The sequence below is a fragment of the Emydura macquarii genome, unplaced genomic scaffold (genome assembly GCF_026122565.2).
Source record: "Emydura macquarii macquarii isolate MOO-44397 ecotype Brisbane River unplaced genomic scaffold, CSIRO-AGI_Emac_v2 contig_719, whole genome shotgun sequence".
In the NCBI taxonomy this organism is placed as follows: domain Eukaryota; kingdom Metazoa; phylum Chordata; order Testudines; family Chelidae; genus Emydura; species Emydura macquarii.
Window position 1 is genome coordinate 18,548,802 of NW_027130856.1, and position 26,852 is coordinate 18,575,653.

Here is a 26,852-nt window from a genome sequence, read left to right on the forward strand (position 1 = left end):
AGCTTCTCTCGCCCTGCGCCCCTTCCCCCTCCTCTCCTTCTTAATATGTACGTTCCTTAAGGTTAAAGAAAGTGCATAGTTTATTTCAAGAATGAGCAATTATCTCTTGGATAAATGGGTCACCTCCCTTTTTCCAGGGCAAGATCCCCAATGGACACAAGATATTTCTATTGCTAGTTAAAAATAAAGCCTCAAAAGCAGCAGAAGAAACTCTGGATGTATCACCTCTTTTCCCTTCCCTGCTCCCCCCAAATTCCCTTTTTACTGGTGTCATTTACAGGCTACTAACCAAGTTGAAACATTCAACCTGAAGTCCAACTGTTAAAAAGCAGCAAGGCATTCAGAGCATGCTTCCCCGTGCAATTTTTAAAGTGCGACACTAAGGAAATGTTCAAAAGAGTGAAGCTCTGCCTTTTATATATCCCAGCAGACCTACACTTCCTAATAGACCCATCTAAATCAACAAAGTATTCCCCAGTCAGGGCCGAGACTCAACAAGAACCACTCGGAGGCAACTGACACAGCCACAACTTTCCACTAGAAGTTAATGAACTTTTAAAAACATTTTGGAGAGTGATATATGTGCCAGGCAGCTTAGTGTATCACAGTTAATAGAATGTGTTCATTTCCCAGAGGGGAGACCCCGTCGGAGCTGCCAGATGGAAAGCTATTCTTCCAGTTCTTTTTTCAAATTTCTTTCCTCCCTTCCTCCTCTGGTTTTGGTGGGGAAGTAAAAGAGAGCCAGATCCAGCCTGTACTAATGTTCCATTTCAAAAGTCTGAATATGGGTGGGAAGAAAAAACCGGAATGTTAGACTAAACATAAAAGAATCCTTATTGATGTCTGTGTTTTGATTTGTCCCTGGAGGTCAAGAGATTTTGGGAGTGGCTCAATGGCCTATAGTTTTATGGATACTCATACATTTATGGGTGTGTTCATATGTACACACATGTAGGAGAAAAGTGCTGGCAATCCGTTTGCTGTCATGCCTGCCCATCAGACTTACTGAGCTACTCCATTTATGAAGATGGAAGATATATGTAAATATTCAGCAGAAAAAGCTATGAGGGTGACATTCTCAGTAAGAACTGAAGAATCTCGTGGCTCTTCAGTGAGTGGTTTGTATAAGCTTGCGGTCGACCTTGTTAAGGGAAAGTTAAGGCCAGGGCAAGGGCTGGAAGCTTGCAGTTTTGGAAAGCAGTCAAAATTTCACATGCTCAAAATGAATCACCCCGCAGAAAATGAGCGCTGTATTATGAGTGGTGGATCTGAAGTCAGAGGGCCCATGTTTGCTGGCAGGGCTGATATCGAGGGGACACTAGAGGAACAGGGAATGTGAGCTGCTAACTTGGCAGCAACTAACCAGTCACATCATGCACAGAGCAGTGCACAAGTTTTTATAAAGTTCCATTTGTTCAAGGGAACCTGCATTCAGCTTCACTCTTTGCTAATGAAACAAACATAGCAAAGAAACAGACATGGGGGGGATGTCTTAATAGATCAATACTAACCAGTTTTCATGGGCCAACAACACAACCCTGAGCCACAAAGTAAGAAGGAAAGATGCCCTGCTCGGTGCACTGGGTTTTGTGTTATTTTGAAAAAGAAAAAAATATTTTAAAAAAATTAAACAACTAATTAAAACGAGAATACAAGGCAGAGGCTGGTATTTTAACCTTAGGCTATGTCTACACTGCTCTGCTGTTCAAACTGTGGGAGCGTGAATAGCAGTGTGCACCAAACTGCTGCACTGTAACTCCCCATGTGGACACTGTGGGTGCAAACTACAAGGTTCCTAGTTCACATTAGTGTAATCCTGTTTGAAGAGACTTACTGTTAATGTGAACTAGGAACCTTTTAGTTTTCTCGTGCGTCATTCACATGGGGGGTTACCATGCTACATGTTGGTGCACGCTGTTATTCATGTCCCTATAGTCCAAAATGTGGGGCAGAGTAGACAAACCCATATTATCTATCTCATATTCCCAGCATTGTCCCCACAACCACGCCTGCTTCCCCAGCATCCATCCTCCCCAGCAACATGCACCCTCCCCATCCACTCATATCACCCCACTGTCTTTGCCTGGTCCAACCATATGTCTGCTTAGGAAATATACATAAAAATCTATTTCATAATATTTGCATTTAAAATGGAAGCACTTAATGTGATATATTATTGTCTGATATTGTCATTTTCCAGCAATATTTTGACATTTATAAGTTACTAAGTTATGTGATTTGTATTTTAATTAAAAAGAGTTAACAGAATTAGTTCTTCTGGCCAGCGTCCAAGAACCTTTAAATGTACAGTGATAATATTTTAATACTGAATATTTCATTTCATTTTGTCTTTAAGTTCACATCTGTTCTACGTAGCTGGAGCAAATATTTTAAGCAAGAACAAAGGCTACTAACGGAACAACAACAGTGCTAGGAAAGCTCCACTAAATATTCAAAACTAACAAAAAAAAATCCTATTCCCTTAATAAATATGCACGTAAAGACATAACGATACATGACCAGGAAGAAACCTGCAGTCTGAAGGGTTAAGTGAAGTCATTATAAGGAGGGCTGCCGCTTGGTGCCATGTGGCCCTAATAATTACATTGTTACAATGGCAGCTGTTGGGAGAAGTGTTATTACAATACTGGAAATAGCAGTTACCTGGAGTAACAACTCAGCTTCTTCTGCAAGTGGCTCTAGAGGAAAATGCGTCATTTGGGAGACTTCTGACTTCTACTCTGTTCACATTCTGGGTGTAGGATTTCAGCTCTGTTAGAAAGAAGAAGTGGAATAGTAGTGTGAAATTCAAGGAATGAAACTTCCATCATACCAATCTATCAAAAAGGCACTGGTGCAAACATCTGTTGAGACTATATAGGACAGATCCAGTATATGGTCACTGGATAGAATATATTTGTGATGGAAACGTTTGATCTTGGTATCTGATTTTCAAATCATGTGGATGGTTCAAGTCAGCCCGTGAGATAGATTTCTCACACAAAGTTTTGTTACCTGTAATAAGGTGAGAAGAAAGGAGCCTTGAAAATAGATCTCTACCGTACCAATGACTTCTAGTGGGATATTGGGCAAGTCTGGTCTATGCTTCAGTTTACCCACATGTAAAGCAGGAATAAATATTATCTACTTCTCAAGGGTACTGTGAAGCGTATCTAACTTGTGTGTTATAGAATGTCCTCCAAACTAAATATTGACTTGTGAGACAGGTGACAAATCAAAACCAATGCTATAGAATATGAAAACACACACATGGCTCAAATGTTTTCTTTACAAGGTGGAACTAAACCAAGTTATGAAACCACAAAAATTGCTGCAAAATGGAATTATCCACCACTCAGCAATGCTTATTGCACAGGATTTTAACTATCCCATAACCACATGCCTTGGCTATTCTTGGGATTCAGCAGTCACTGTGCAGCCTCCATCGTAGCTGCACCAGTGTAAAAAAAGGAAAGCCATAATTTGTACTGGTTGAGGTTGCTCTGGTTTTAAGCAGAGGTCCATTCCACCAATTCAATTTTGTCTGTCTACACTAGGCATTGCAACATTACAGCTGCATCAGGTTTTGGTTAAAATTGAAGAAAATCTCCAGTACAGACAAGGCCTGAAAGTAGAAGATCTCTGTGGCAAGGGCTGACAAATACTGTCCTTATAAAGGTTTCCATTATGTTTAATTTTATGAAGGGTCTAGTAGAAACTGAATGATGGATTAATTAGCTAATGTCCGTACATATCTTTGAAAATATAGGGTTGTAGAAGTATTAAGCGTCATTATTGATCAACCCTTCCACTTTCTACTATCCTCGTAAGGAGAACAAGGGTCACTCGATGGAATTAATGACAACTCAACTTAAAACAATCACTGCAAAAGACATTGGCTGCGAAATCCACTGCCACAGGAGGTCAAACTGTCAAATACTGTAGCTGGATTTTATGACCCAAGATATTTGTAGTTAAGGCTTCTAAGGCAGGGGCAATCAGATCTCCTATCCCAGGGTGTAAACTGGTTACCCCCAGAGGTCAGGAATTGATCCCCTTCCATAATGGGTGAGTTATGTTGTCAGGGTTTTTATACTCTCCCCCGAAGCAGGAGGCTAGATCCAATAGTCTGATCCAATAAGGCAAATCAAATGTGCCCCCCAATACTCTGTTTCCTTTGCTGCTGCCATCCACCCAGCTGCGAATGCCAATTTACATCAGGGCTTACAGCTAAACTGAGAGGGGAAATCATTCCACAGCCATGGTAGTGAAACAGTTTGGAAATTGTTAGTTTGGTGAGCCACATGCTCCTGCTCCACAAACAGATGCAGAGACACCATGTGGGATTCTCAGCTGGAGGCAATCAGCCTCGCTCAGTTGAAGTCACAAGAGTGATGATAATTTACATCGCCTCTGAATCTGGCCCACTGTGAGTGGAGCAGGAAAGCAATGAAGTGGTTTAGAAATGTCCTTGCAGGGTTTGAGCTTCAGAGTTTATTCTCCAACTCAGTTTAGCATGGACACAATCTCTGCTGTGCTATCTATTTTTAAGCCACAGAAGCTGGAATGCTGCGTGCCAAGGGAAACCGGGACACCGGCTTGCTATGGAACCTCCCCTTGGATAGTCATTTCCACCACTGCAAAGTGAAGTGAGAGCAATTCTAATCTCAGGGCATTTTAATTCCACTTTACACTGGGGAAAGTGACTGCACAGGACAATGGATAATCAAGCCAATGGAGTGAGGGCTTAAAACCCACGAGCCCCAGCAGGAATAGCGACTCAGATCCAGGCAAGAATTTCCTACCTGCTGCTGGGTTTCCATTCCAAAGAGAGACCCCTTCCCCCATTTGCACCAATAGGTCTTAAGTAAATAATCATTTTTTAGGAGGCATCTCTCCATAGTGCTCAGCAGAGACTCTGATCTTCAGTCTCTTGCAGATTGCACCAGAACGCAACACACACCTACTAAGAGCATGAAATCTCGGAAGCCTTGTTCTGAGTTAACAGGCCCCTTCGCTCAGAAGCACTGAGTGTCCCATACCCACCGGCTCACTCCCAGTGCTATTTTTCCCTCTTCACACACCTTCCTCACTTGCGACACCCCGGCTTTAGGGAGAGTTAAAGAGCAGAAGGTGCCGTGTCTCCACACGTGTGTGACCGATGTAGATAGATAGAGTAGGTGGAGGTGAAACTTGACCACGGTCAATGCCACTGCAGCAGTGTCAGAGGGAGTGGGTTACCATCCTTCACCTGCCCCTTAAACACACCATCGGCAACCAAGCTGAGAAAATGCCACGGGCTAAAAAAATGCCCCAAATACTGGAAGGCAATTGGCCACCTCAGCAGTTCTTATACCTAAAGCAGATTTCGTTAAAAAACCGGGTCGAACATTTTATAGCCAGGGCGGCGGCGTACCGAGGGCGGGGGGCCAGGCCGGCCCTTCAAAACGTGCAGGAGGTGGGGGGCGCAGGAGGCTCTGAGGGGTACCCCTCAGCACCTCCCCCGCCCATGTGTTGTGAAGGGCTGGCCCAGCCCCCAACCCCAGGCCGGGGGGGTGAGGCTGCCCCATCTGAGCGGGCACCAGGCTGTGGGGCTGCAGCGGGAGAGGCAGGCGCCGTGTGGCGGGTAAGTGTGGGGAGGAGGGGCGGTGGAGCCAAGGCTGCATTTGCACCCTCCCAAACCTCACCCCCTCTCCGCAGGTACAGATTCCCCCTCCCCGGGGCAGCTGGGGAGTGGCCCTGGGACCCCTTCTGCCCTGAGGCAGTGGAGGGTGAGGTCTAGGGGGGCTTGGTCCACTGGGCACCGAAGACCCTCATTACACCACTGAGCCAGAGATTTTTCAGGAAGATCCCATGGTCAGAAATCAGAGCAAGGGAGGTTCTCCCTGACCTTTCAAGCCTGGGTAATTGCAGCAGCACCTCTGGAGCTGGATGGAGCCTTGCTATCCATTTCCAGAAACGTTCTGCTGATAACAGGGATTGCTGTAAGTCGCTGAATGAACACAAAGCCTGGCTGTCAGGAGATAGCGGTTGCCCCCGTTTTCCAGATAAAAAGTGATTAAAGACTCTTAACAGGTTCTAAATCTGTTCTTTAGAAATTCCATTAAGCGATCTAATTAGCTAATTCAATTAACTGATGAGGTGATATTAATTAGTTAATGTGGGGGGGGGATTTATAAAGCTATCAAATGAAATAAAAAAAGCAGCACAACTTTAGGCCAAGAACTTCCTTTCTTAACCTCTGCAGTGCCTTAATCAGCAGTTTAATTGGCCATCTGCTTTAGGTAGAGAGTCATTACCTACCACTCCACACCAGTAACCTTTCCTTCCACTCCAGTATTGACTGGCATTTCAGTTCAGCCAATGCCCAGAGAAGGTGTGTAGCTGAGATGGATGGTACCTAAAGTGATTATGTCAATACCCTACCTTTTTCCCTTGGGAATTTCCCCTTCTCAGCTGCATGAGTATTCCCTCCGCTCCTTTCTAGACTCATAGCCTAGGACAGTGAGGTGTGAAGATAAGAATCCATCAGTAAGATTCAGCAAAGCCAACACTGAAGCCATGCTACAATAAGACTCTGCACTTACGTAGCCTCTAATCTCAAAGCACTTTGCAAGCATTCATTTGCATGGCACCCCAGGGATTAGGCAAATATCTACAGTTTCACAGATGGCTATGGAGGCACAGGCACAGAGGGATTGATTTTCCACTGCCTTGCATGGTCATTTACATCAACGCAAAGCAAGTGCATATGGGCCAGATGAGAATGGAAGTGGTTCAGAGCCCCACGGTGCAGGTGTTAATGATGACAGAAGGTGTAAGCTGGAGAAGAACCAGACCCCAAACATCTTCCCCAGCAGCTGAATGGCTGCACTAGGAACAGAACTCAGCAGTGCCACCTCTCAGTTTTAATCATTGGCCAACCAGAAGTAGCTGAAATCTGGCATGAATCTCTACATACAGATTTCTGTCTAGTTATGCAGATACCAGAGGTTCAGATATGATCATCTGGAAGGATAATGTTTGGATGATCTCAACCAAACGTCTGGGTCTCAGTTTCCCGAGCTCTAAAAAAAAACATGGTGATGCTGGTAGTGACCTCCTTCGTACAGAATTTTGATGAGAAGCACCACATAAGAGCTAAACATTATTAACATTCTCTGACCCAGACTGAACCTATGAACCCAGAGGGGCCTGCCCTTCACAGTTCACGAGAGCTCTAAATACATCATCGGTACCGTCATTTTATTCATCTGATCAGGGCTGGATATTAAAGACAATCTATTACTGTAATCTGTCCCCAGGTAAATACCGCTGTGTCTGGGCATAGTCGAGAATTATTTTTGTACAGCTGTAGTGAGATCTTCTTGCAGACTCCTAAGAGCAGGCAACAAAATCAGTACCGTTGCCTTGTGTTCCTCTGATTGTGTGTATCCACCACACGGTTACCTCTGTCCCTTTTGTCTTATAGTCCAGTTATGTCTACTGCTGTTCTTGTATAAGCCATACTGGTATACTAGACCAGCAGAGCCCTCGTCGTGTGGATGCAGCTATACCGTAAAGCTGCCCTTTGTACAGATACACAGCAAACCCATCCCCTCCATGAGCAAAACCAGCTATACTGGTAAAAGTGCAGCTGTACTAGTGTAATTGCATCAACATTAGGGGCTTCTACTGCCATAGCAGTGTCAACCAAGGATCATGCCCCTCTTTACATCACTGACCAACACGGCTATGCCAACAGAAGCTTGTAGCGCAGACGTAGCCTTAGATTGTAAGTTCCGCAGGGTAGGGACCATCTTTTTTGTTCTGTGTTTGTGCAACACAAGGGGGTCCTGCTCCATGACTAGGGGTTTTAGGCATGACTGTAATACAAATAAAGATCAAATATAATATTGCCTACTCCAAACATTCAAAAAAGTCATGAGTCACATTGCTAAAAAAATCATGAGATAAAAGAAATAGATGGGTTGGGTTCTAGTAGATTTCTGCTTGTTGAGCTTTTTAGTAACACACTCAGATCATGTTTTCAAGTTTTTCTCCGCAACCACCTGGGCTAGCTAGCTAGAAAGCGGAGATTCTCATGTATTCACAAGATTCCAGGAGCTGGGGCTTTAAGAAAAGCATTGAATATAGGCAACACTGAGTGCAGCCTCCACAATCATTGTCTCCATCCTGGTTGGTCAAATGCTTTCACCAATGTTCATGTTTGACACTTTGTCTCGCCAACAGACCTTCAGAAGAGAGTGGTGGCAGCGCATGTGAAATTGTTCAAGTTGCTTAATGTGTCCGTGGTAAACTGTCCATGTTTCATGCTCATATAAGAGGGATATTATCTATGCTTCTTTCCCAGAAGTTCTAATAGTACAGATGAGCTAGAATGGAGATGAGCAAACCAAAGGTATTTTGGATCCATGTTCCATTTGATTTGGGGCCCCCAAGTTTTAGATGGGGAAGCAGTTTAGGATAAATGGGTTTGGCCCTTCTGCTTTTCAAATGGAGATGGGGGTATTTAGGGAAAAACTAACCCCTAGGTTAGTTTGGCTCTGGATTCCATTTTAACTAACCTCCTCTGCCTTCCCCCCGCCCAAACGTTTGCAAGTGTTCAAACAAAAGATTTTGATTTGGGTCCATCTGATAAGAAATCTGAACAATCAGCATTCACTTTATACAGTGCTTATGGCCTTCCAAATATATTCCAGACAAGAATTCAGACTGGCCCACAATGGGGTGCATTTGAGATGGAGCAGAAGCTTTCACTTGGAATTTCCCTGGTCCTTGTCACAAGTAGATGCAGGTGAAAAACTCAGTAAAACTCTGTAAAACTCTTTTGGGATCAAAGCTGCAAAGTCTGGGGTTCGGAAAAATACTCTTGGCAGAGGAGATTTTGTGCATGCTGTGAACAATGGGCCAGTCCTTTCTCCCTCTGCCCCCCAGCCAGGAAACACCCCACTATCACCCTGCCTCCCCAGCAATCATTAGGAAAGCGTTTTCAGGTCATGTTAGCAGAATGGACAATGATAGATTCCCAAAAAAGTTTTCTTTGTTGTGCTGAAACTTGGCAAGCACTGGAAAGTGGTCGACAAAAATGCTTCAAAGACACCCTTAAGCTGAATCTCACCTCGTGCAGCATAAATATCAACAACTTCAAAGATACGGCCAAGGCCAGACCTGACCGAAGAGCAGCTATCAATAAAGACTGTAAACACTTTGAGGAAGACAAAAGGCAAAAAACAAATCGAAAAAAGGGCCAGGCATCATACCAAATCTTCAGTGGGGGCCTGCAGATTGCCGTGCGACATCTGTTTGCAATCTTGTGCCTCATGGATCGGACTATGGCAACATCAGAACACACGTGATGCTGTGACATCATCGTCTGACAGCCATACTTTGCACAGCCCAGTACAGGTCTAGATGGGGTATGTCAAGTGATGGAGTGAGTGCGCATTATGTGGAAGTTCCTCCCTTGCCTGTTAGTGTCCAAACTCTTATTATGAGCCTAACTGTGAAGTTCTGGTCTGGAAATTCTTTGAACCCAATCATCCCAAGAATTCAGGGGTGTTTAGATCTGTAGTTTCTGTCCAACCCATTATGAACTGAACCAAGTTGGGATATTCAGCTATGGTTTCGGTGCTGTGGTCTGAGTCCATCTCTAGTCATGATCATATTGATGTCTTATCAACATAGCTCTTTGTATCCTATAGTTATTTATATCACAGCAGCATCTGAAGGCCCCAGTCAGAGATCAGGGCTCCGTTGTGCTAGGCGCTGTACATACATATAGTGAAAACACAGTACCCACCCCAAGAAGCTTACAATCTGTGACAGAGACAACTGGTAGATACAAACAGACCGGAGAAGCACAAGGCAACAGTGAGAAGATTCTGATTAGTGTTAGCAGCGGCTGTCACAGTACACAACTTGACTGCTTAAGCGTATCACAGCAGAGGTGAGTTTTAAGGAGAAATTTGAAGGAGGATAACGTAGTGGATTTTTATGGGGATGCCTCTTTATCCATCTTTTATCATTCTGAATTGACAATGAAGTATTCGCAAGGGCATGCGAACTTTTGAGAGGATCCCTTAAGCTGCAGAAGTTGATGCTAGAGTTCAGCTGTAACAAGAACTTGTTTAGTGGTGCCTCAGAGCAGAAGGTCAAACAGCAGCTGCTTTACCAGGGTTTTTAATGCTTTGTTCACCTCTACACTCTGGTCCACAAAGAGTTCTCTGCTCTCTAGTGGATGTGTTTTAGAATATTTGTTTTGCTAATCTTATTATACATTAATGTTGCAGTAGCACCTAGAGGCCAATCAGGTTGGGGTCCTCTTGTCCGAGGTGCTATAATACAATATCAAAGTGATTCATTGGTGTCTTGTCACAGTGAGGTCTTAAGAAGCACCAGGATATTTAGAGTAAAATAAAAATGATGGCACTTTTCAACAGGTGCAATGGTGTGGAATCAAAGAATTCATCATAAAATTGATTAATAGAATGCCTGGTCTGAAACTGGTCATAGAAGGCCTGGCCTGAAGTTGTAGCCTGAAACTGAAATAGAAGCCCCAGGCTAAACCATTAACAGAATGCCTCAGCTGCAATTAGGATAAAGATGTTAAAATCCCACAAGAGGTCTCTGAACCACACCCGAGAGGCAAGTCTCTGTTATGAGCCTTAAGCCTTATTGAAGTCTGAACTGATTTCAACTGTTTCGATAAGTACCAGTACCTGCCCCTTTGTCTTACTGGCCCCATAGAGACTTACTCCATAGAAATTAGCATTTGAACAGGTATTGTGTAACCACCCATCTTCGGGTGTTAGCCAGGGTCCCTGGAAACCTGATTGTATAATCAAGTGACTCATTGGGCGTTCCTGTGAGGGCGACTGGTGTGCCCCACTGTGCATTGTGATTGTCTTTCCTGTTAAGTATAAACTGTTAATCCAATTCCACTATACGATCAACATGTAAATGAACCTAAGCAACCCCTATATAAGTCTTTTGTATCTGGTAGCCAGGTGAAGTACATTTGCCCAGCATCCAGACATGCTGCTTGACTTCCCTATAGCCACCTGGGTTTTCCCTATGGCTATAGTATTCCCCATAGCTATGGCTATGTGATTGTGTGTGGGTCACAATTAAAGCTGCACCCGATCCAACTTTAAAATGTAGCAGTGTGATTCTTTTCCACGACAATGGGAAATCTAGGCAAAAGTCAGCACAGTTTAAGCTCTGAGGTTTGTTATTTTCACGTAGAGAAGTACTGAAAGATTGCAGATGGTGTGACTTATTTAGAGAGCATAAATATTTCCTCTCTAAAAAACTTCCATTTGGTTTGCTGCTTCTGCGTGTGTGCAGTACTAAAGGGAGTGCTTCATACACTGATGGCGCCTAATGAGCCGAGTAATTGTACTGCATACACGGGCAGTGGTGTGATGGGTGAAGGTTCAGAATTTAGATTAAATAAGCCCTTCAGCCTTGTAGGAGGCAACTGTGTGTAGTGGTTTGAGGGGAGCCAGGAGGGGAAACTAGGAATGCCTGACTTCTAGTCCTGGTTTTGCCACTGATTTGCTGTGTGGCCTTGGGAAAGCCATGGGCACCTCTTCAACTCAGTTCCTGGTCTGCACAATGGGGAATGACACTTCTCTACTCCCACCGCCACCCTCGAAGCATTGCAAGGACTAATTCAATAGTGTTTGTACAGGGTTTGAGGACGTCATGTGAAGTAAACGCTCAGAGGCAAATTCTAAAATGACTCTCTCTCTCTGCAACCTCACGGACATCAGGGTACAAAGCAGCACGGCATTTGGCCCTATATAGTAGCATCAAAAGTTTCTGTCGTACCAAGCAGGAAGCCTTAGGAGACTCTCGGAGCATCTCAGGATGTTCCCACAGGATTGCTGAGACTTCTGGTTTATGACCAGATGAGGAACTCTGGGCAAACAGCCCTTCCTATAGTATTCTGACACTTCTGCTGCTGCTTCTAGCCCGAACAGACAAGACCCAATTAGCTAGCCTTGTGACCCTGGCACCTCGTTGCTATGGCAATGGGTATTCTAGAAAATTCAAAACTAAGAGTTGGGCTCGAGCCAGCAGGTTCAGACCCTATGCAAGCTGCCCCCTAACTCTGGGCATGCTCAGATGAAGAAACGTGGTCCCATACACAGGGACACCAAGTTCATCCCCGGGGACTGAACGTAGGACAGGCAGAGCCCTTCTTCACACGAGCACTCCGATATTACAGCAATGGTGGTCTCAGTAGGTAGCCAGAGCAAAAGAGCTCCCTTTGCTAGAAATAAAAAGCTGCTATAGCGGCTGGAGCCCGCCCCAAAATGGAAATGCGATCACACCTAGTAAGCCAGCACTCCATACTCACCCTAGGACCCAAGTCACCAAGGAGTTCATGCCCCAGCTGCTGACATTTTGCACCGCTCTGGACCAAATTCTCTACCGGTGTAACTCCACCGACTTACATTGAATTACACCAGCAGAGAATATGATCCACCATGTCGATGGACAGCTGCGGAAGGAGGCTGATGTCCTTTCCTGCTCTGGACCAGATCACCCACCTCTAGCGTGCACATTGGTAACGTGCAGTCTTGGGCCAATCGGAAGAATCTGATTGGGATCTCCGTGTGCTACCATAACACCAATAATAAAACCTGCTTAGAACAGCCGCCTGTGTAATACTAAACCATAGCTGGTGATCAGTTTGTGCCCTGACGCATGCAGATTGATGCAATTTCACGTGATAGAATTTGCCTGTTTTAGTCATGTTTCTGGTCTTTTCAGTTCATTAGTATCCCCTGTACCTTTAAAGAACGATCCTCGGGATTAAACAAATTGCATTCCTGTTCAGGGCTTACAAAAGATATTGGCCTCTTGTGGCAATGTGTTTTTGATTTAAAAGAGGAAGTGGCTGATGAACACCCACAGTAAGATAGGCCCCTGGAGATGGTGAAGCTGCACAAAAGTCTCTGCATCTGCAAGGAGAATCCAGGGTCTACAAGACTGGGCTTTATACCACTTGAGCTGTAATAAGAATTTCCAGGGAAGTGTCCTGGGATTTCTCCCACCGCCGGTAGGGAAATAATTTTTTTTTTTTTTTCCAAAATCAAGAGTGCCGTTTCAGGAACAGATTTGTCAGCCTCAAGTGAAGTCACCCAAGAATGTGTTGTACCAACTGGATACACCTGGCAGCCCAGAATCAACAGGGTGCAGCTGTTCTTAATGGTAATCCTAACGTACCATTAGGATGGAAAATATGATCTATTACACAGCAGCTGATTAATGATGGGAACAATGCTGGTGAAGGGCCCAGTTCTCCGCCCACAGACACCAGTGTGACTCCACTGAAGCTGATGGAGTGACAGCGTTGGCTGGGATAGCAGGCTCAGGCCCTAGTCATTTTTGTTGTTATTGTAAATAGGGTCAAGCTCTCTCTCCCACTGCTCCTCTCAACTCCATATCAGCATTTCCAGTGATGGAAAGGATACGGTCGCTGCCTCTGTAGAGCCAGCTGTGACTCCATTACAAACAGAGGAAGCACGGCCTGCACTTCTGAAGAAACTCCTCCCGAGTTTGAGAGCCAGGAGACCCATAAGATGCCGTAGAAGTGACTCTGAAAGCCTCCAGGCCCTAATAGAGAACAAGCACTTTTCTATTCTGGTGTTTAAAGCATTCAGCAGCCTTACTTAGCAGTACATAGTTGTCCATTTAATTCATGAAGCTGGTTCAAAAATCCTATAGGAAGTTTATCTTCCTTTATTAAATTCTTATGAGCCAGATGCCCAGTGGGTGTAAATGGGCTGCACTGAAGTCAAGGGGGTTATATTGACTTACAGCAGGTGAAGATTTGGCCCCACTGGGACAAAGGGACCAGAGCAGGACTGGAATCTGGCCCATTAATTAGAATCCTGCAACCCAGCCCAAACTTGACAGGACCTGACTACAAGCGTCAGGTCCGGGTGGGAAAACAAACGCCCCCCCTCAAGCTTGGTTCAATTCAGTTCTCCCCCTCCTGCCCATGAGGTTGATGCAGTGGCAGGCCACATGTCCCACCCCGGCCAGCCAACACCACTTTGCTACGCGGTGTGTGCTGAGGCGTCTCAGCACCTCTCACACCCTAGCACAGCAGGAAGCGGCAAACGGCAGAAGCAGGGCCCATGGCCGCCACAGCACCGGCCCCAGGGGCAGGAAGAGGTGCCCGTGATGGGGCTGACACGGATTTGGGGAGAAATATTGAGTCAGGTTGGGTTGGAAAATGACTTGATCCTCTGGAGCTCAGGTCAGCTCTGGTGGGCTTGGACCAGGGTCAGGTTCGGGTTGGGCCTAAAGGTTAGGCCCGAGCAGACCTCTGCCATGGATGTTGTAACCATTACATGCTACTTGCATTTCCAAGCACCTTAGGAACCAGATTCATCAGTGAAGCTTTCAAAAGTATCTTTGTCCGTCCTGCTCTGCACAGGTTCTTACCGCTAACTCCCAGCTGTAATATCAGAGTAATGTCTTCTAGTAGCGCGCTGACTGGTGTGGTAGGATGTTCAATTCTATCTTCTGGAAGCAAAGAGGTGGAGAAACAGTCCCAAATTAGAGCCCATAGCTCCTGTAGGGACACCGTGTACATGATTGTATACATGTGCCCTATACGTCCCCTCGTGGGTGACTGCCAGCACATACCGGGTCATACGCAACATCAAATGTTTAGCACAAGTGCATGACTCTTTGTTTCACTCTCTTTGTGGGGTTTGAGCCAAAGCCAATGGACTTCCCACTGAAATCAGTGGGGCTTGGATCTGGCCCACAAGCCTCATCATCGTGGGATCTGAGCATCTCACAAGCATTAGCAAAGCTGTGCTCTCAACACCTCAAGAGAGAGAGAAGTCCCACTGAGTTTCAGAGTGCGAACTGAGGCACAGAGGGGTTAAGTGGTTTGCATGACTCGGGGATTCCGTAGCAGAGCCAGGAGCTGAACCCAGATCTCCTGAGTCAATCACCACCTCACCTGTAAGGCCAATCCTTTTTTCTTGGCTTCCCCTCTGCAGTTCCCACACTCCTGCTTCCAAGCACTATGTCACAGACAAGACCCCTCTCCCCGTGGAGGAGGTCTGGACACAACTCCTTCCAGGACACAGCAGTACCACTCTAGTATTAGTTTCAGTGGCATAATGGCCTTCTCCACGTCTGGGACTGAACATGGTGCCTCAGCACATTCCCATTCCTACCAGCCCTAGGAGCTTGCAATAGATCCTGTGTGCATGTGTCATCATGTGGCTGTCAGGCCACCGGGTTCACCCAGCCCACTGGATGCTGACAAATTTCTTTTTTCATCCTCTTAACCCTTGCCCATTGGATGGTATCTTTCCTTGCACGCAGTCAATCTTATCTACTTATCAGGCTCCCCAGCACTAGAGCATCGGAGCAGAGTCCCCTAAACTCTGGCAACCGACGATTAATACTTCTCGTTGCAGCAAGATTGGTTTACTTGCAAGTGACAGATGCAGCAAAAGTTGTGGCTGAAACAATCAGCTTAGCCAGTGAAAGAGCAAGAGAGTTGCAATGGAAGTCTCTGCCCCCACTTATATTCTAGCTGGGGGATTCCAAAGCACAGGGCAGCTCGGCACCCAGCTCCCAGAGGAAATCAGTGGAGATTGAGAGCCTAAATGCCATCTGTGACCGTCTCCCCTTTATCCTCCTTCTCCTCCTCTACACTCTTGGAAAACTCACAGCTGTAGTTCTCATGTGAGTTAAAATATTAACAGAGTAAGAAACTGGTGGTTCCGATAATTGAAGAACCCTGGAGCCTCTCCCAACTTCTAATTACCAGTTTCCTGCTTGAGGTACTGCCCTTCCTGGCTCTCCTTTCTTTCAACCAATAGGATTTTTTAGGCCTATAGTACTTGCCAGTCCCCATCCCCCGCCCCCGCCTCACATGGCATGATGTCAAATCCTCAGCGAGCCGTCCAGGATCAACAAATATTCCAGTTATCCTCAGCACGACAGTAGAAGCTTTCAACACAGCCAGCAAATTCAATCCTCTGCAGGCTGATTCCTTAGCAGGAGTTCTTTTCGCGAGAACGTCACCATGTGCTTTGCATAGACAAGGTGCTAGACAGAAGTGTTTACTAGAATAAGCTTGGACAACCATATATATCTTGCCACTCACTGCACAAGGGTTTGCCGGAGCATTCAGCGCCCGTTCAGGTGGGAAGGGTTCCTGACGTGTAAGGCATGTGTGGACTTTGGATAAGTAACCACAGCAAAGGTCCGAGAGCAGCACAATTCGCATTAATGTGGATGTGTGTCTCTTGGCACGGACGCTCTCACCCAGCTGACAGGACAGAAGAGACGGGGATCCACAGCTGCTTGCTGCCTGCAGGCACAGGAAATTGCTCATGCAGCCTTGTTCAGTGCTCCAGCAGAAGGGGAAGCCCCCGAGGTTCCTGTCAATATGGCCTGAGTGAAAACTCCTTCCTGACGCCACACTTGGTGATCACTTCACTCTCATACAAGCAAGTGCGGGGACCGACTGGCCAGGAAGCAGTTCTGCAGAAAAGAACCTGGGGGTAACAGTGGACAAGAATCTGGACATGAGCCAGCTGTGTGCCCTTGTTGCCAAGAAAGCTAGCGGCATATTGGGCTGCGTTAGTAAGAGCACTGCCAGCCAATCGAGGGCAGTGATTATTCCCCTCTATTCGGCACTGGTGAGGCTACATCTGGAGCAGTGTGTCCAGTTTTGGGCCCCTCACTACAAAAAGGATGTAGACAAGTTGGAGAGAGTCCAGCGGAGGGCAACACAAATGATTAGGGGGCTGGAGCACAAGACGTATGAGGAGAGGCTGAGGGAACTGGGCTTGTTCAGTTTGCAGAAGAGAAGAATGAGGGGGATTTGATAGCAGCCTTTAACTATCTGAAAGGGGGTTCCAGGGAGGATGGGGCTAGGCTGTTCTCAGTGGTAGCAGATGACAGAACAAGGAGCAATGGTCTCAAGTTGCAGTGTGGAAGGTCTAGGTTGGATATTAGGAAAAACTTTGTCACTAGGAGGGTGGTGAAACACTGGAATGGGTTACCTAGGAAGGTGGTGGAATCTCCATCCTTGGAGGTTTTTAAGGGCCAGCTTGACAAAGCCCTGACTGGGATGATTTAGTTGGGGTTGGTCCTGCTTTGAGAAAGGGGTTGACAAGATGATCTCCTGAGGTCCCTTCCAACCCTAATATTCTATGATCCTAAGTGAGAATCACCACAGTAACTCAGCCAAAGATGGAAGGTTTTTTCTTTTTCTGAATCCTGCTAAGCTTTAGGGCTCAATGCTATCTTGTGGCAATGAGTTCCACAGAGTAATTGGAGATTATGTGAAAAATTAATTGTCTTTATCAGTTCTGAATGGGCTGTTCACCATTTTGTATCTCCTTGTTCTTGTATCTTGAGCAAGATGAAAAGAAGTGCACCATCTACCGCCTCTCTATTATTTGCTAATTTTATATCCTGTTGTCATGGTCCCTCTCAGTCACCTCTCTTAAGGAAAACAATTCCAGTCTTTCTCCATCCTCAGCAGGGGTCTCCCATAAGATCTCTCACTGAAGCGCTGATCCTCCTGAGGTCTAGTAAGCTCACAATCAAAGTGGTAGAGGCACGGCACGGAATATGTGGTCCAAAAGCCAATCTTCTATTCTACTTATTACTAATATTTGCATTATTTAATATAATTAATTACCACTATAGATGTGCATGTCACTTTCCAAAAACAGACGAATTCCCTGCTGCCGCAGAGTTTATAATGTACATTCAGAAAAGGGCAAGAGGAGATGAAGTCTGAAGACAGTATGTAGTGCTGTGGTCCAATGGCTAAAGCACTGGATTAGGAACCCAGGAGACCTTGCTGCTCTGCCACTGAACTGCTGTTGGGCCGTGAGGAAGTCTCTGCCTCTCTTTCCCCTCCCACCCTTCATTTTGCCTTGTCTAGCAAATCCTTAGGGCAGGGACTGTTTGTGCAGTGCCTGCCACACTGGAGCCTCTAGGTGCTACTGCGATATAAATAATGTGTTCATTTGAGAGAGTATCACACACACGCCTGGTTTGGAGTTTTCAGTGACAGGAGAGTTGTTTAAGCACCTCCCAGCAGAAACAGGCTTAAAGAGGTCACTTGAAGTTGGAAAAGCTCTGGTCATGGCAGACAGGGTACATAAAGGATGTCAAGGGGCCTCAGGTTTTAGCTTGGACAATAATACCTAGCTCTTATATTCTGTTCTCATCAAAAGATCTCAAAACACTTGACAAATGAAGTCAATATCAATATCCCCATTTTACAGATGGGGAAACTGAAGCACAAATCAGTGATGTAACTTGCCCAAGGTCACTCAGCAGCCTAATGGCCAAAATAGAACCCAGCTCTCCTGAGTGCCAGTCCAGGCACTAACCATTAGGCCACATACCCCCTTTTAATATATTCCATAGGGCTAAAGATGCCGATCTATTTATTTCATTGCAGACTATTGCCAGCATAAGGACAGTATCATTTCCTGGTTTGTTTATGCTGCATGTTGTGTTTGGCATTGTCTCTGTACGTATCTGCCATCTTCATCTGACACTTTTTAGGCAGAGTCCAGCTGCCTGAAGCAATGCGATCTTTAACATCCCTCTTGCGTTCTTTCTAAAATGAAGAAACTCAGCAACCTCTTGTATCCACAAATAAAGTCCAACTAGCATTTCAAAACAAGCTAATCTAGGCTCAGCATGGATGTGTTTTTATTCAGATGCATGTGGTGCGGGTGTTGCCTTTTCTGAGTGTAAGAGGAGGGTCTGACCGGGTTGTGTGGTGCTGCATAGCTGCAAAAACTCTCAGGGCACAGTAGATTTTTTGCACTAAGAAGCGCTGGAAACCCATGTCACACGGATTAAGCTAGAGCCGTGTGTGTTTCAAAGCCTATACTTCATCCTACCGTGTACAAAGAACGCAGCCACCCTATGTTCTCGCACCTGGGAGTGGGACGTTCACCCTATTCTCGGTCCTCTTTGCTGGCTTCCTGCCTGGCTACGGGCCCGATCCTGGAAAGTGCTGCGTGCCCTCTCCCAGTGAGAGGCGAGAGAATTCAGCCCCTTGCAGGAGTTACTCAGCACAACAACACCCGGGGCTGGTCTCCATGGCCCTGCCATTTGGACGACGGGGGGTGTGAATTGCAGAGCTCACCCAAGTGCTGCGCTCTCCCTGCGCCGCTGGGTGAATGCTGTTAACATGAAGTAACAAGCACCTCGTTTGCCGTAACACAGGGCCTGTTTGAAGAAGACCATGTCAAGGTGAACTGGGTGCCTATTAGTTTGCGCTAGCAGCATCCAGCCAGGGAAGTTACAGCACGGCAGTCTGGTGTGCGCTGCACTTCACACCCCGTAGCCCGCTCTGCAGCACAGTGTTGCCTCGTGGTTCCCAACCTTTTTGACTCGAGGCCACAGATACCATTTTTACAACCCTGAAGGGCCACCAGTCTCTGCCAACAACCCCCACCCCCACCCAGCCGTCCCGCCGGCTGCAGCAGGGAAACCACACACATACTGTAACCTGGTGTGCTCCACTGGGTCCCTAGATAGTGGCTCCCTTCTGCAACCCCGGGGACGGGAGATCAGTGCTCCTGTCCCTCTGGCTCCAGTAGGGACCACAGACCTCAGGACCCAGGCAGAGCGCTTTGCTCTCTGCTGGAGCTGGCGGTGGGGAGCGCTGATCTTCCCTTACTCTGGCTCCAGCAGGGACCCCAGCGCCTATGGACCCAGGCAGAGCGCTTTGCCATGCTCCTTGCTACCGCCTGGGGGAGAGGAGCGTGGATCTCCTGTCCCCTTGACTGCAGCAAGGAGCCTGCACTGGTTTTGTAGCTCCACAGCAAAGCGCTCTGCCTGGGTCCTTAGGCATGGCTTCCTTTCGCAGCCAGCGGGAGGGGAGCAGTGGGCCACTTTGAAAGACCCCACGGGCCACTTTTGGCCCGCGGGCCACAGGTTGGGAACCACACTGTAGATGCAACCTCAGTTCTAAATTGCCCTCCAGCTTCTGAGTGATGAGAGAGAGTCACGCTCCTATGCTGGCCTTGTATGGCTAAATCAGTGAGTGCGGATGCCCTCTGCTGGGGAAGCTCAGAGCAGAAAGGGCAGCCAGTTGAGCAAGTTCCAAAGGTCTGTGCTCTTGGAGCGGAAAGCACCAGGTGCTAGGCCCACCTCTCTAGGTGTGTGTGTACTTTATAGAATTGTGTCATGAACAACTGAGTTAAAAGAACATTAAGGTTGCAAATGCAAGCATTTAAAAGTTCGGGTTGAGAATGCCAGAATTAAGGTTGCCTGGGCAGCTGTATTGTGTGCAATCTTAGCCAACCCAACATCACATAAGGACATAGCCAGAAACAGAACCCAGCTCTGGATCTCTGTCCAGTGCCTTAAACACAGAAACCTCTCTTTCTTGCCCCTCTTCGTCTCATTGTCCCCTCTGGTGCCCTGAAAGAGGCTGGAGTCCTGTTCAAAGTTCGTATGTGATCACATCTTTAAAGATTATCATAATACATAAACACAAGGAGGGCGAACTAAAGTTGTACAGGCAGCCTTAAGTTTGGCATTTCCAAACTCCTGAGTACTTAATTTTGCAACTTTAACATTCTTTTGCCACAATTGTATTTATTTTGGACAGCATTTCCTAGGTTTTTAAAAGAGCAAACTATAAAAACCAGAAATCCCATCATCTGGAACAATGCAGAACGCGCGCGCGCACGCGCACGCACACGCGCACGCGCACGCACACGCACACGCACACGCACACAGACTCAAAGTTTGAACCCAGGACTTTTAGATCTACAGCATAGATCTCTACTACTTGAATTAAAGGAATAACTGCTAGCAGTAGTAGGCTACTATCTTCTATCTGAAATAACTATGAGAGAGATGCACTATATAATTTGCCAGTGATTTACACAGCTACTTGCTAGACAGCAGAGGAATGCTGGAAATCAGGTTTACTGGGTTCAATTCCTGGTGCTGGAAAGGAGTGTCATCTAGCAGGTACAGGGGTAAGTGGTTACCGGGATGCAAAGCAGTGGAGAATCAAGCCCGTTACATCTTGCTGACAGCTCATGAAATTCGTTACACCTCTCTGCCTCCCTACCTCCCTTCCTTGCTCTGTTCCTTATCCCAGAACTCCACACAACTGGTGGCCACTCTCTCACTTGTGCTGCCCTTTCTCCTTCCAAATCAGTTCCCATCTTTAGAGGTCACCTTCCCCCCACATCCTTCTTGTTCAACGTTAACCTGTGGCTGATCTTAAATTACTGCCCCATGCACTGCCACAGTGTCATTAGTCTGGAGGATACTTGCATCTTTCAATGTAAGGGGCTTTTTCTCTCCTCTACGCCACCTCCATACATCAGTTTACCCCTTACTACCTGAACCTAGCTTCCATAAAGCCACCTTCCTTCAGATCCGCCAGCCACCATCTGTAAACCCTTTAGGGCTGCTCTGTACAGCAGATACTCTACAAATAAAATTGCATGCTATTGCATTGTGTCTGCCTTGGCAGCAGCAAAAGCAACAGTGCCCTGCTCCGATTGCTAGGGCATTTTATTTTCCCGGTACAAGAAACCTCCCAGACTGCTCCGTTCTACAGCCAGCTTGTCTGTGTGTCCATTTCTATGGCTTTGCGAGGGTCTGTTTGAAAGCACCCCTCTCGGCCAGCAGAGAGAGGAGTCAGCATGATCAGAAAGGCAGACAGTGCGGTTCAGTGGGCTCTGTGAACCTAAGCAACAACGCTGACTGCGGTCGTTAGCGAGAGGCCTTGACCCTGGCAGAACAAAAGTCAGGACGTGGAGACAGAGAGGGGTAGGAGACAGAAAAGGGGATCAGAGAGGATGAGAAATCAAAAGAGGCCCCCATCCAGCGTGTCCCAGCTAAAAACTATAAAACCCAAAAACTATTAAAACCCAGTTAAAGACACACCTGTATTAATGGGGAAAGGCTTCTTGAGGGCTGAATGTTTAAGAGAGGCTCACATTCAGTTGGTCCCAATAACGCGTCACTTGGCAACCACTCCATCGTCCGCAGAACACGCATATTATTCAGGCAAGCAGCTCTCCGCTCCAGCGCCCTGGTGCCGGTTTAATAGCAGACATGCTCTCTAACTGCCCTGATCACAAGCCACTGTCCACCCTAGGTGAGGTGAAAAGGGACCACAGCATTCCTCCTGGGGTTCCCAGACAACAGTAGCAGCTCCAGCATCCTTAAGGGGCACCATGTGCTCTCCAATGTCTCCAGCCAGTTCTTCCAACTGGAGGAGGGAGGTGTCTAGGGGAGCATAGCTCTTCTCCCCCACACCCTCTCATTAGCTGCAGACTACAGAACACTAGCAGGGATCAGTACCTGCCCTAGGAACTGGGGAAGAAGCCTCTTTAAGGCCTTTTTTCCCCATTTCACACTGGCCTAGTGTGGATGACTAAGATTCACTCTATTGGCTTGTCCCAGATACTATAATCCTACCAGTTTCTCACAGCTAAGGGAGGAGGTTTTTTTTTTGGCCTAGGTGTTCAAGGCCTGTGTTTTTGCTGCCGAAGATATCAGGTTCATACCCCACTGAGGACCAATTCGCCGCACAAGGGCCGACGTAGTCAAGCCCCCCGCCCCCGCTGGGAACTGGCAAGGTGACCTGCTAGAATCTTTCCATCCCTCACGTCTATGGGTCCGAGTCTTGAGAAGCAGACGTCGCTACATCGCTCCAAGCACTGTGGTGACAGGCATGTCCTCTCCCCGTAGGTGGGAGATCAAAGGAAACTAGCCTTGCTGACTCACAGGGTCCAGCATGCCTTGTTACCGACCAGCTCAGATGAGTCATCACCACGGGTGAGTAACATTCAGCATCTGCAGTGCACATTTATGGCATTACTGCATCAGCTGTGTCAGCAGGGAGGTTGTTTGCAGGGAGTAACTATGAACAGAGGAAAGTTGGCAAGCACTGAGAGAGTAGGGATGGGGGAAAACCAGGGTGGGGAAAAATACCTCACCCCCGCAACATCCAAACGCCCCACGTTGCTGGAATCAAACCTTTTGTTCAGTGGAAATATTTGCATATGGCTTTTCCTATTCACTGTGCTTTCCAGCTAGGACAAGAATTGCTGAAACACCAGAAGGAAAAAAAAAATGCTCTTGTGGTGTTGCCATCTGGGACTGGAAATCCTGCAGATCCTGTAAGGAAGTTTGTTCTTGCAGGATTCCAGCTCCGTTTGCAAACCCCAGGGGCCAGATCCTCAGTTGTGTAAATCGGAGTGGTTCCACTGAAGTCTGCAAAGCTCTGCTTATTTACACCCGCTGAGGATCTGGCCTCTAAGAGCTCTGGCTAAGCATCTGGGGCTGACTTTAGCACTTCTGAGCAGCAAAGCAATTTTTTTGCCACTCCTTTTGCCCAACGCAACTGATTTCCATCACTATGATCACAGCACAGCGCACAGGCTGGGCTCAGGATCCTGGACAAGATTAGTGGGCCGATCCTTTGGGATACACCCCAAAATTTAATGGAGGCATTTCATATTAAAGTTTTATGTGGGTTGGGGGATGAGATTTGGGTCCTGCCAGCTTCCTGCTGCAGAAATAGAGCCCAGATTCAGCTTCTTTCAAATCCAGCAGTTGGGTTTATATGGTTAAGGCTGTCTTTGCAAGGAACAGGGGCAAGAAACATGTTTTAAAAAAAAAAAAAAAAAAAAAAAAGAGCTGAGATTCTCCTATCAGTTTATATGAAGTGTTCATTAATAGTTTATAAAGGATTATTAAAATGATTAATAGATATTTTAATTAATGGTTAATCAATTGTTATAGAGTCTGATAACTATCTAGAAACCTCCTACTGATGGACTTATAACTGTCACTAGGACATTCTGCTCAGGCCTAAACATAAACATCTATTCATCATTTATGAACCCTTTATAAACTATTTATAAATGTGGCTGGTTTCCCTTTACATAGTTGGTCCCCCAACTCAGAGATGCCATAAGCTGGGAGCATCAGCGGGTCCAGATGTTGAATCTGCTCTGAACCTTTGGAGTTTTGCCCATGTCACTAGCAGAGCCTGCCCAGATAAACAGAGAGGAAGTGCAGTCGTGCAGGTAGCGGCTTAAGTCATGCTGCGACAAGATTCGGCACTGCAGCAGGAAAGAGCCTCGTCTTCAAACATGGGCAGAAAACATGCTACCAGCATGGAAGTTTGTCACAACTAGATGCAAGCTCCGTCTCCTCTGGCCCCAGTACTGAGCAAAACTGCCAGCTTCATCTATGGTAAAATTCACCTGAAGAAGTCATTCTTGTGGCGACGGTCATTTATAAAATCACATAACTTGTCTGAAACAGCAGGAGGCGCAAGGTGAGTTTACTCAATATTTCTCTTCCCACCGGCACTATCTTCAACGCTAAAGACGGCGCCTATTTTACCTTGGCACCACTAATGCACGGAAGCTATCCTAAGTTAAACACACAGTGAAGGCAGGGCAGTGTGGTTTTACCATGAGGAAAACTAGGCAAGGTCAGCGCTATACCCACACCTGGAGATGCCCTCTTCTAGTCAGACTCACAGGGAAAACTAAAGTACTTTGTCTTCACTGGGTTTTTACCACAGGATCGGTCCTGCACATTAGTCACTCGGAGTTAAAAAAAATACACCATTTTTTAGCAGTAAAGCAAGGCCTCTGCTTGTCGTCACTAGATTTTTTTTTTAACCTTGAGTTGATTGACAGCCAGTTAACTCTAGGTACTTAGCATGGACACGCCGCGCACATTTGATCTAGAAGACTACAAATGAGGGATCAGCATACGGTTTCCTAAAGCTTGCGAGTGTTTGGAGCTAAGGTTTCGACCCATCATAGAAATACAGGCCAGCAACAAAATGTTGATCTAGATCAAGACTTGAATTCCCTGTAGCTTTGGGTGTCTTTAGATCGGAGCCTTGGTCCTGGGCTTCTCTCTAATTTGCATCTTTTGTGATGCAGGGGCATAATATGCCCAAAAAATAAAGAGGAGAATATTCACTGCAAAGCATAATGTTATGCAGATTTGGCAGGGAAATGGAATGAAAGGTTTATTTAGTCTTCTTTCATATGACAAGAGAGGTGATTAGCAACATTCAGATAATCAAAGCCAGATTAGTGAGCTAATGGATAGCTTCAGGGAGGTGGCTTGGTGTAATTTTGAGATGCCACCAGCAAGTGATCAAAGTGGGCACTGATTTACAGTGTGGTCCATAGTTTGCGACTGGTGTCCATAGTCACATTCTACATTGACTCTCATCTTCCAGTGGCAGCATCTGCCATACGGTGTTCTAAAATGGTTCAATGTGGACCATTGTTTCTGAGGTAGGTTGATGCCTGGAAGTACTTTTGCGAGGTCAGCAACTAGGTGTTTGTTTGGGACACAAGCATTATCCCAGAATTCTTTCCAGTATCACGCAGGATTGAATGAGGATGCGTTAAGAGATTTAGCCCAATCTCAGAAAGGCTTGCGAGATTTCAGGTGTGTCTTTGGAAGGTTCTGGAGGTCTTCATGAATTGTTAAGTTCAAGCTGGCCATTACTTGATTTTACTCATGAACTGTGTGCATGTCACTCTGGATTTTCGGCAGAGATATGTGTGCCAGGCAACCTTTGAACAGGAGATGATTTTAATATTCCAGCTATAGGTCCTATCGCAGCATTAAGCTGCACATCCAGAGACCTGGTATGTGAGCTACCCATCCAGACTGGTGCACAATATTCGGAAGTCAAGTATACCAATGCTAGAGAGTCACTGTTTGAAGTGTGTATGCAGCTCCACCCCATGGTTTGCCTGTAAGTTTTCAAATGAGACTAGTGCTGGCTTTTACCTTCCAGAGGAACTTTAAAAGTCAAGCTTCTGTCCAAAGTTACATCCAAATACATCAGATAAGGCTCAGTTCTGATCTGTCGACTGCAAAAGTTGACATTGAATGGCTCCTTGGTGGCACTGGCATTTAGGTAAAAAGACTATTACCGAAGTTCTGGAGTCATTGGGGCAGAGCTTCCGGCACTGAAAGTATTCTGCTATCATACTGAGCTCAGTGGAGAAGGTGTCACTCATGGTGGGAAGGTCTTTGCCTTGTACTGCAAGAGCAATGTTGTCAGCACGAATCAGCTGATGTGAAATTGTGTCAGGCTGGTAAGTTATTAATGTACATGCTGAAGAGCGAAGCCGCTAGCACAGATCCTTGAGGAAAACCATCACTGAGGGGGTGTGCTTTGCAGATCGGCCCAGTCAATGTTCATCACTGTGGTCAGGAGTCCCTGGCATTTGATGACCCCTGGTGCCTTGTGCATACCGTGTCACAGGTGAGAGATTTATCCATCAGTGCTGTTCCGGTTTTTGGACTGTGCTGGAAGCCAGCTTCAATGTGTTAGTAATGGCGAGAACCTGGTCACTGCAACTTTGTGACCTGGTCTAAAACAGGCCCATTCCTTTGGTATAATAGCCTCAAAAGAGGGGTGACACAGGCCCCTAAAACCCTCTCCATCATCTTGCAAGTTGTGGAGAAGAGTGATATTGGATGATAGATGATGGCAATTATTTTTGGTGATTTTCCCTGTTTGAGAAGGGCAACAATTATCCCCTGTTGCCAGTTTTTGGGGATCTTACCCATCGAATGTATGGCAGTGAATAGATCTGCCAACCATACGCCTCTCTTTGCCCCCCAAAAGAGCTCTTTCTGAACCTTCTGGCAAGTCAGTTTTGGTCTCTGTATTACACAGAAGGTGTGAGGCAACAGCACGGGCCATCTCTTTCAGTTGATAGTGTTTTACCAAGTCAGGTGCTCCAAGCTTATGGAGGAGTGCCCAGGCTTTGCAACTGGAATAAGTG

General features: G+C 46.4%; 1 long non-coding RNA gene across 1 annotated transcript in view; it reads right to left on the reverse strand.

The window, feature by feature from the left end:
• Positions 1 to 479: 479 nt before the first annotated feature.
• LOC137149323 (uncharacterized) overlaps positions 480 to 26,852 on the reverse strand; it is a 74,886-nt gene continuing 48,513 nt past the window's right edge. The window contains exons 2-3 of the long non-coding RNA XR_010918746.1: positions 2,665 to 2,772; positions 480 to 778 (exon numbers count right to left, since the gene is read on the reverse strand). This is a non-coding gene — a long non-coding RNA (uncharacterized lncRNA). The remainder of the gene's footprint in view (positions 779 to 2,664; positions 2,773 to 26,852) is intronic.